Genomic DNA, 11,568 nt, shown 5'->3' on the forward strand with positions numbered 1-11,568 from the left:
TTCAACAGAGGAGCAGATGCCATGTTTTGCAGCCAACAAGGGGGAATAAGCTGTCCATGATGGGCTAGAGAAGACAGGTAATTTCCTCAAAACAAATAGGGTTTTGGCAGCTGCTTGCGAATATCCCTCAAAGTCCTCACCCTGAGGTAGACTAGCCACAGCTGGCTCCAATTATAGCCATTAACCTGGGAAATAAGTGAGGGAGAAGCCCCCACATCTATTAGGAAGAACAATGAATGGGGAGAGGGTCGAGAGTCCCCTTTGTCTGGAATGGGCTGCGCTTCCTCCAGCAAGCTAGGTTTACTCAGAAGAGGCCTGTTCAGTTAAATAATTATCCAGTATCTCAGGAGGGAGTTCACTAGCCAAACATGTTCTCCAAGAGGACCTTAGGTCTGGGTCCTGATTAGAGCCCTGAAAGCCTGGGAGGACCTAGGGTACCTGTCTCTTTGCCCTGTTTCCTGCAGGAAAGAGCCAGCTGACAGAGCCCACTGTGACCATGCAGCATTACAGATCTGTCCTTTCCTAAATTTTGCAATCCCAGTTGTTTCCAGTGGGTTAAAAAGGCACCCCAAGGGAGAGTTCCTTGGGGGTGGAGAAGCCTAGTGAGCTCATGCTAATGAGGGAACCAAAGCAAGATGAGGGCAAGGCAGAAGCTGGCATCCGGCAACCCCACCCTCCTCGCCCCTGCATGGGTTATATGTGACATTCCTCAGGCACTTCTGGCTTCCCTAAAGGAAAAACAAATAGTTGACTTGTAGAGATCACAATCCTGCAAGACCTGAGTCTCCCTCAGTTTACAAATATCCAAGTGATTGACAAGGAAGAAGCTTTCTTACCAATAGCCTAACTTCCAGAGACCCATAACTCAGTTCCTGAAGCCTTAACATCATCTTCCCCTCCATAATATTGAGGGAGGCTGAGGCAGAGGGAAATGTAAATAAAGCTGAATTTCTTCTAAACCTAAAGCTTATTTACAAGGACGTGAGATAGGAGGAGTGCGACATTCCTCCAGGAAGCTCCCATGCCTTACTAAAAGGAAAAACAACCTTAACTTGACAAATAGCAAAGCCTCCAGTATCCTGTATATCTTCTTTAGTACATGAAAGTTCTTTCAAACCCTTCCTTTTCCTTACCTTCCTCAACCCCATAGTATATAATCAGCCACCCCTCACAATCCCAGGGCAGCAGCTCTTTCTTCCCACGTGTCCTGTCCCTCTGCTTTAATAAACCACCATTTTGGGGCGCCTGGGTGGCTCAGTGGGTTAAGCCACTGCCTTCGGCTCAGGTCATGATCTCAGGGTCCTGGGATCGAGTCCCGCATCGGGCTCTCTGCTCAGCAGGGAGCCTGCTTCCTTCTCTCTTTCTCTGCCTGCCTCTCAGTGTACTTGCAATTTCTCTCTGTCAAATAAATAAATAAAAATCTTAAAAAAAAATAAAATAAAAAAAAATAAACCACCATTTTGCACCAAAGATGTCTCAAGAATTCTTTCTTGGTCATTGGCCCTGGACCTCACTTATATTCTAAAACTTCATCAGTGCTCCCGGAAAAGTAGAGAAGGTCCATTACCAAAATCTACCACGCCCGCATCCCACCCAACTCCCACACAGTGTTCCCATGCAGGACATGTCAGAGGTTTTGTGTGTCAAAAGCAACCAGAAGCATCTCTCAAACAAGAAATCACTATTGATCACAATCCTGCCTTCCCCTGAGGCATTCCTGCCTTAAGAGACCTGGAAGGGATGCTGAAGCCCCTCCCCTTCCCCTTCTCATCCTAGGCTACCAATGGGTGCCTGGTGAATGGACTGAAATACTGTCCTATACCCTGAAAGCTGTATTATCTACCTGTCATTTTTAACCCCTGGAGAACGCTAGAAAAATTTTACTAGGGAAATTACCCAAATTTATAATTTAAGTAGCTAGTAGAGGACATTGATGGAAAACAGTAAAGATGGGAATCCATCAAGGTCTAAATGGCATTCCAGCATATATGACCTTTATAGAAAATTAGGAAATGGTCCCCAGTTGGACTTTTTTTTTTTCTTTCAGATTTTATTTATTTATTTGACCGAGAGAGAAGTCACAAGTAGGCAGAGAGGCAGACAGAGGAGGAGGGGGAAGCAGGCTCCCCGCTGAGCAGAGAGCCCCAATGGGGGGGCTCGATCCCAGGACCCTGAGATCATGACCTGAGTTGAAGGCAGATGTTTAATGACTGAGCCACCCAGGCGCCCCAAATAAAATCTTAAAAAATTAAGATTTTTTTGACCCACTGAGCCACCCAGGGACCCCTCCAAGTTGAGCTTTATTCCATCAGGTATTGGTTTCAGCCAGCTTCCAGAGGAGGTCCCACAGCCAGAAATGGCTAGACCAGAGAAGTGGAGGGGATTGCATTATATCAACCAGGAGGAAACCTCACATGGGAGTCTTAGGATTGGCAGCTGAGCTAGTCACTTAGATGACGGTCCTGTGCCCAGACAGTCCTTTGTATAAGGACAGAAGCAAAGAGAGGGCATCTAGTGTCTGGGTCTTATTACCATCCTGGCCAGGGTATTAACTTCCAGCCAAAAGACAGGCTTTCTCCTCCCCGGAGAGTAGCCATGGGCTAGAGGATTGCAGCCTGACCAATCAACATGAAAATGTTTCAGTAAGAGTGTATAAGACTGTACTCCTTGAAAAGCCCCTGGAAGGAAGAGAAAAGTACTCAACAAATTTGCACCAAATCTCAGAGTCCAGATGAAAAGACTCAAAGCCCCAAGGTGGGCGTAAAGTGATGTGGTTTTGGAATAAATGTGAGGTTCAGTGGGGTGAGGTCCAGAGCCAATGGCCAAGAAAGAATTCTTGAGACACCTTTGGTGCAAAAAGGTGGCTTATTAAAGCACGAATGGGGACAGGTCCCATGGACAGAAAGAGCTGCACTAGGGTTGTGAGGAGCAATTGATTATATAATCTGGGGTTGGGGGAGGTAAGGAAAAAGGGAGGTTTTCAAAAGAACTTTCATATGCTAAGGTACTGGAGGCCATGCCATTGGCACGTTAAAGTTGTTTTTCCCCTCTAGCAAGGCATTAACATGAAGATACTTGGGAGGTCCCTGAAGAATGTCACCCATATCCCACCCAGAAGTGAGGGTGCAAGGGGGTTGCAGAGGATCAGCCTCTGCTTTGTCTTCAACTAGCCTTCTGATCCCTCATCAAAGGTACATTTTATACTTCAATTAGTGACTAATCTGTGGGGTGATTGGGGATTGTAATAATAGCCTGATTCCCATAACCTGGAGAGGCAGACTTTTGACACTTCTTGAGGTAGTCTAGAAATGGCTGTGGTGTAGGGGGAGGAGTGGTGGGTGAAAATTTCAAAAACATAGGTTTGAATCCCAGTTCTTCCATGTGATGTTAGGTAATTTTTCCAAGCCCTTTATTAACTGCATAGTGAAGATGATACTATATTTCAGAGTGGTGAGAATAAATCCCGAGAAAGCATTTTGAAAAATCTTCAAAACACCATAGAAATATGAAAAGAACAATTTTTCTGAGTTAAAACTCTTCAGTCTGTGACTATAGGATAATGCCTGCATACAGCACCCTACCAGCACTGCTAAGATAATCACATCGTACATTGGCACTAAGTACGATACATAGAAGGAACTCAAAGTGTTTACTTAATTAAATAACATGTCATAAGGAGTTCCAGAAAACCAGGAGATAATTCTACCATAAAACAGTCCAAATTACTAAAGAGTAAGAATAGTTCTCAGGGGAAACATGCTGGACTCTCTACTTAGAGTCTTTCCTGTTCTAGGATGTGGTTTCGGCTACCCAGACATGACCCATTCCCCGATTCAGAAAGCCAACTATCCTAAATCTTAGAGGAATATCCCATGAGCCACCTCCCACCATGAATAAAAAATGGTATCTCAGAAAATGTGGGAATGTGAAAAGAAGACCTCTATGCCCTTAATTGTTTACCTCATTAGACATTTCTATGAGAGAGACATGGAAATTGTTTAAACCACTGTTATTTTGTCTGTGTTAAAGAACAGAACCAATACTGTCAGTTTGAAGCTTCTTATGTAGCTAGGGTCCAAGTCAAGCCCCAGGCTCTGCCCATCAGATTCACCCATCCTACCCATCATCCTGGAGACCTTGAGGAGCTCTGGCAGTTCTGGATGCTGGGAGCTGCTTTGAAATGCCCCTGCCCCCATAAGATGGATTAATGGTTGAATAAACGGTTGGATAAGCAAGTATGTAATAAAGCTAGTATAGTAAAATGTTGAAGACTGAATCTAGGTGGTGATAAACAGTGCTCACTCTCAATTCTTTGAATTTTACTGTATGTTTGCCATAATAAAATACTGATGGGAAAATACCATCATCTCACCTAAAAAGTTCTGCTAGTAGTCTCATAAATGTTTTGTTTATGTATTTAATTCAGATTCCCAGTTTTTTTTTTTTAAGATTTTATTTATTTATTTGACAGAGAGAAATCACAAGTAGACAGAGAAGCAGGCAGAGAGAGAGAGAGAGAGGGAAGCAGGCTCCCTCTCAACGCGGGACTCGATCCCAGGACTCCGGGATCATGACCTGAGCCGAAGGCAGCAGCTTAACCCACTGAGCCACCCAGGCGCCCCCCCAGTTAAGTTTACACATGGCATTTGATTAATATAGATCTCTTTTCTTCATTCACTGCTCATTGTCATTTTTGGCTATACAACAGGACCCAGGATAGGCAAGAGGTGCCTGGACCAAGGATCAAAGTCTTTCACTGGAGCCAAGAGAACCTGAAGGCTCTGATCAGCTGTTTATGCTAGAGGAGATGATCTACACTGCCAGAAAAGCTCAACATCCAAAGGCTGTGGCAAGAGGGCTCTATTTTGATCCATCCTGGGCAAAAGGTATACAAGACTTTTGATCTCAGAAGCAGATATTGGGCAGCAGGAATTTCCATCAGCAGGTGTCCACCGACATGGGGCATGCAAACTGCCATCTTCCTGCACTCTTAAATGCTGCTTTGCTCATGATTAGCATGCAAAGACTTGACAGATGAATGAATGGTGGGGTCTCAGTGCTTATCCTCCTAGAATGGTTCTCTTGGGGATCTTTCTTTTTTAAGACAGAGTGATCTTACATGAAGGGGCAGGGGAGAAGGGCCAGAGGAGGAAGGGGAGAATTTTTTTTTTTTTTTGAGATTTTATTTATCAAAGTGAGTGAGCGAGAGACAGAGAGCATGTACAAGCAGGGGGAATGGCATGCTGGGTAAAGCAGACTCCCCGCTGAGCAAGGAGTCCAATGTGAGGCTCCATCCCAGAACCCTGAGATCATGACCTGAGCCAAAGGCAGACACTTAACCAACTGAGACACCCAGGTGCCCCAAAGTGGGGGAGAATCTTAAGCAGGTTCCACAGCCAGTGGGGAGCCCACGTGGCTCCAACTCAGGACCTGAGATCATGACCTGAGCTGAAACCAAGAGATGGATGGATGCTCTCTCCAGAATCTTTTGAGTATGGTGCTGTGTGCCTGTGAGCAGTGCACCAACCAGCAAGATCAGGCATGAACTCCTCAAATGAAGGTTCAAGGCATAGAAAGAATGTAGGATTTCAGTTCCTGAGATACTATATAAAGCCAGGATAACTTAATGTTGAGCCACAGAATATAAAATTAGAACAACAAATTATTTCCTGATTTAGGTTTTGGGTCCTGAGCCTGGAATTGAGGGTCCTTGGACCCCAAATCTGAAGAGGGTGCCAAGAATTGAGAAGCAGCCCATTCCATGCATAGCATTTTTCTTACAAAGTAGGGCACTTGTTGGTCCTAGTTTGGCCCAGTGAACTGAGGCGAAGGAAACTGTGGAATGAGGGTCCCTCACTTGAATAGCCTCACTTGAAGGCCCTCCCGGTTTTCCTCAATGGACAAAAAGCAGCAGTAAGCTCAGATACAGGGAAGCTCAGATACAGGGAAGCTCAGATACAGTATAAGCCATGGTCTTATACTCGGAGGCCATCTTGAGTGAAGGCCAGCACCATCCCCACATCCACCAGTCCTCAGTGATGATCCAGATTTATCTTTTTTTTTTTAATTAAAAAAATACTTTATTTGACAAAGAGACACAGCGAGAGAGGGAACTCAAGAAGGGGGAGTGGGAGGAGGAGAAGCAGACTTCCCACTGAGCATGGAGCCCGATGCAGGGACTTTGTTCACCGACGTAGGACCTAGGACCAACATGGTAGAAGCAGGGTTTGGGGAGTGGGGAAGGAGCAGGTATTTCAAGGACTCTGCTGAACTGGACCTGAGACAGTAGGTGAAAGATCAAAGCATTGAAACCCCAAGGCTTGCCCTTATGTGAGAAGCTACGAGGGCAAGACACCATACAGGAAGTCAGAGACTTGGAATCACCAGTGTAGTTGAGAAGCTGAAAGAAAAAAAACTTCATTTATAATAATAAAAAATTTCAGTCAATTATGTTGGAGGAAAAGATTGAGTTGTCTTTTCATTCTCTCTATAGAAGCTGGTTTGTAATATAAAATTCTTATTTAAAAAATTTTTTATTTATTTATTTGACAGAGATCACAGTAGGCAGAGAGGCAGGCAGAGAGAGAGGAAGGGAAGCAGGCTCCCTGCCGAGTAGAGAGTCCAATGTGAGGCTCTATCCCAGGACCCTGGGATCATGACAGGCGCCAAAGGCTTAACCCACTGAGCCACCCAGGCGCCCCTAAAATTCTTATAAATGAGGATCCTTCTATACTCTTCATAAGATCAAAGAGTATGCAGCCAAAAATGCAGGAAAAAAAAATATGAAGGATCTATCATACTTAATTTCTTTTTTTCTGGATTTTGTGATGTTTGTGGTATTTATCAGCTTTTTTTTTTTTTTTTTGAAGATTTTATTTATTCTTCAGAGAGAGAGGGAGAGAGAGGGAGCACAGGCAGACAGAATGGCAGGCAGAGGCAGAGGGAGAAGCAGGCTCCCTGCCAAGCAAGGAGCCAATGTGGGACTTGATCCCAGGACGCTGGGATCATGACCTGAGCCGAAGGCAGCTGCTTAACCAACTGAGCCACCCAGGCGTCCCAGTTTTTTTTTTTTTTTTTTTAAAGATTTATTTATTTAGTTGGCAGACAGAGATCACAAGTGGGCAGATGCAGGCAGAGAGAGAGCGAGAAGCAGGCCCTCCACTGAGCAGAGAGCCCAACGTGGGCCTTGATCCCAGGACCACGGGATCATGACCTGAGCTGAAGGCAGAGGCTTTAACCCACTGAGCCACCCAGGTGCCCCTATTTATCAGCTTTTAAAACATTGTACATTGTCGTGATTTCTCCTCTCATTCCAAATACTCCCTTTTGTACTCAGAGTCATACTGTTTTGTATCCTTTTTCTTTTTAAAGATTTTATTTATTTACTTGACAGACATCACAAGTAGGCAGAGAGGCAGGCGGGGAGGGGGGAGGCAGGCTCCCTGCTGAGCAGAGAGCCCGATGTGGGGCTCGATCCCAGGACCCTGGGATCATGACCCAAGCGGAAGGCAGAGGCTTACCCATTGAGCCACCCAGGCGCCCCTTGTATCCTTTTTCTTAAAAAGGGGTCCCCCAATAACCAAAAGAACTGAAAGCAGGGACTACAAGCGATAGCTGCATGCCCAAGTGACGTTATGCCCAGCACCCGAAATGTAGAAATAATCCAAGTGTCCCATCAACAGATGAATAAACAGAAAGTGCATACAATGGACTATTATTCAGCCTTAAAAAGGAATGAAATACTAATATATTACAATGTGGATTAACTTTGAAAATATGCTCAGTGAAATACTCCAGACTCAAAATGACAAATAAGGTATGGCTCCACTTACAGGAGGTACCTGAAATCAACAGATCCATAAAGACAACACGTAGAAAAGCAGCCATGGGGGGCTACTGGGGCGGGCAATGGGGAATTAGTGATCAATGAGTATGGAGTTTCTACCCGGGATAATGAAAAAATTCTCAAAATATGTCATGGTGATTTTTGCATGACAATGTGAATGTACTTTTAATGCCACTAAATTATACACTTCAAAAGGCTAAAATATTAAGTTTTGCGATCTATATACAATTTTTAAAGGGGGCTTGCTCCCTAAAGTTGTATAAACCCAAGCCCCACAAAATTTGGATCTGTTCCTACTCATGAAATAAGCAATTCCACAATAATACAATATAACAGCCTATGAGAACCACATACTCAGAACCAGAAGGGTTTTAAGTTGTTTTTACTTAATAAAAGAGATTCACTTAAAAATTATAAAATGGAGAACTCTTAAATGATAAATCATAAAGATCAGGTTCCAGATTTCCTATACAAAGCCCATTCAGAAACTGGAAAGATGGCTCACTCTTACTATCCTTTAAAGTTGCCTGGGAGGGAAGGGCTGTGGTTTAGATTATTTTAGAAACAGAAGCTCAGAATGCCTGGGTCTGCAACTCAATAAATTCTTTTAGTGGTTCCTCTTGTATGAAAACAGTAGAAGTGTATTTTGTAGAGGAGTGGAAGATGGTAAGAGAGGAGTACAGGTTTTTGTACAATAGATAATAAGGAAATCATGGGTAGGATCCTGAAGCCATCTTTCTGCAAGTCTTAGAGATTTGATGGCTTTTTAAAAAAATTTTATTTACTTGACAGGCAGAGATCACAAGTAGGCAGAGAGGCAGTTAGAGAGAGAAGAGGAAGCAGGCTCCCTGCTGAGAAGAGAGCCTGATTCCAGGCTCAATCCCAGGACCCTGAGACCATGACAGGCGCCAAAGGCAGAGGCTTTAACCCACTGAGCGACCCAGGTGCCCCGAGATTTGATGTTTCTAATGAAAATTCTTAACTAAATTTATAGTCAGCTTTGACCAGGAATCTAAATTGGACTTTGAAAAGCAATGCTTTCTCGCCCTACCGGTTCCGTTACTTTAATATCCTCGCCTCTAATGAGCAGATAAAAACCAAAAAAGAGCATAGAAAGTTGGGCCTCAATTTCCCATAAACCGTAATTGAAAATTTCACACAGTTTTATTAGCAAGAGGGAAATTAAATAGCACCTATAAATGTTTAATACAGAACTACCCAGCAGTTTTAGTAATAAACCAAATGAACATTTAACCAAGACTTACTGGATTACTTTTTGAAGTGTATTATGTGTCTCATGAGGTAACTAGAATCCCTCTTTGAAGTCTTAGATTGATGCAAATAATAAAGTAATAGGGCATGGAACTTAAAAAATCTCTTCCTTCAGGGCACCTGGGTGGCTCAGTCGGTTAAGCATGTGTCTTCCACTCAGGTCATGATCCCAAGGTCGTGGGACTAAGTCCCACGTGGGACTCCCTGCTCTTCCTTTCTCTCTTCCTCTTGCTGCCCTCCTACCACTCCACTTGTGCTCTCTCTAATAAATAAAATCTTTTATTTATTTATTTATTTATTTTTAAGATTTTATTTATTTGAGAGACAGTGGAAGCTCTATGTTTACTTCACTCTCCAGATTTTCCTTGGTGGATGAAGGGGAATTTTCCTCCTCAAGGGAGATATGCTTTTGGTGATACATTACCAGATAATTATAGAAGGCCACGAAGTTAAATCCTTTTCTTTCATCTTGCACACGCAAAACCAAGGTTCAGATGATTAACTTGTTAAATGCCATTTTATGATTTCGTGATGAGAATGAGCGGTAATATCCCACAATAACAGAAAACATTTTTTTTAGTCCTACAATATAAAACATGACTATTTTGGTCCCAATCACTTTCTAAATTTACACTGACTGTATTCTTACATATTCTAGAGAAACACTTCTATTTTCTTATTGGAAAGTTATCAATATTCCAGAAACAAGTACACAAAAAGAACCTTAAATACCATTGAGCGTCTCCTGTTGTAATGATTCAAGCTCTCAGCTCTGCTGTCTTGAGCCACCGTGATCTTACCTAGAATTAACTGTATGGATAGCTAGTTCTCCTTACAGTAAAAATTCCTCAGGGGCGCCTGGGTGGCTCAGTGGGTTAAAGCCTCTGCCTTTGGCTTGGGTCATGATCTCAGGGTCCTGGGATTGAGCCCTGCATGGGGGGGGGGGGTCTATGCTCAGCAGGGAGCCTGCTTCCTCCTCTCTGCCTCTCTGCCTACTTGTGATCTCTGTCAAATAAATAAATAAAATCTTTTAAAAAGACAAAACAACAGGGGCGCCTGGGTGGCTCAGTGGGTTGGGCCGCTGCCTTCGGCTCGGGTCATGATCTCAGAGTCCTGGGATCGAGTCCCACATCGGGCTCTCTGCTCAGCAGGGAGCCTGCTTCCCTCTCTCTCTCTCTTCTGCCTGCCTCTCCATCTACTTGTGATTTCTCTCTGTCAAATAAATAAATAAAATCTTAAAAAAAAAAAAAAAAAAAGACAAAACAACAACAACAAAAAAGAACAAAACTTCTTTGGAGATACCAGGCATGCTCCCATGATTCCTGTGAGCATTCTTTTCTTTTTTTCTTTAAAGATTTTATTTATTTGACAGAGAGAGACAGCAAGAGCAGGAACACAAGCAGGGGGAGTGAGAGAAGGAGAAGCAGGCTTCCCACTGAGCAGGAAACTCGATATAGGGCTCAATCCCAGGACCCTGAGATCATGACCTGAGCCGAAGGCAGATGCTTAATGACTGAGCCACCCAGGTGCCCCATCCTGTGAACATTCTGCTATACTCATCAGATTTAGGGGAATTCAAACAAACCAGATGACCATTCATTATCCTTAGCTAGCCATGAGGCCCTTTGGCAAAATATCTCTGGGAGTGTTAAGCCCCAACTATCTGGTAGCAGGCCTTGCCATGGGAATCACTCCACCTCAGGTACCTTAATATTCATTTAGTTAAGAAGCGTCGGGAGAAATTTAGGCTGGAGGCAAAGGAGTGGAAGGAACAGTGAGAAGAAAGATATGGCAGATTATATAATGGCAGCATAGGAATTCTAGGAGAAAGAAGATTCCGTTTCCAGCCAAGCTGAATTGCAGACCAATGACTATAGTAGGGAAGTCAGGAAGTCAGGTTTGGCTAAACGCTGACAATCTGCCTTGCAAAAACTTACTAATAATATGCCTCAGGTATTACAAAGTATTATAATAGCAAACAAATCTGAGATTTGATAGGTTTCAGTTAAAATCCAGTAGCTTCTTCAATGATCTAAGAAAACATTCTTTTTTTTTTTTTTTTTAAAGATTTATTTATTTGTTTGACTGAGAGAGACCACAAGTAGACAGAGAGAGAGAGAGAGAAGCAGGCTTCCTGCTGAGCAGAGAACCCAATGCGGGACTCGATCCCAGGACCCTGAGATCATGACCTGAGCCGAAGGCAGCGGCTTAACCCATTGAGCCACCCAAGAGCCCCTAAGAAAACATTCTTAATTCCATTTAGGTTCATGTAAAGGTCTAACGCAGATGAACTTTCTTGAGAACAAAAATTTAAGCAACTTTCGAATAAAACAAATCGAGTTACTCACTAAAAAAAGCACATTGACTGTACACAACAGAATTTAAAGTGAATAACTTAGATTCAATAGTATTTCATTAGAGACCAACAAAACACAATATCTTATTACTTA

Source organism: Mustela putorius, unplaced genomic scaffold (assembly GCF_011764305.1).
Source record: "Mustela putorius furo isolate JIRA1106 unplaced genomic scaffold, ASM1176430v1.1 tig00000785_pilon_pilon_pilon, whole genome shotgun sequence".
Taxonomy (NCBI): domain Eukaryota; kingdom Metazoa; phylum Chordata; class Mammalia; order Carnivora; family Mustelidae; genus Mustela; species Mustela putorius.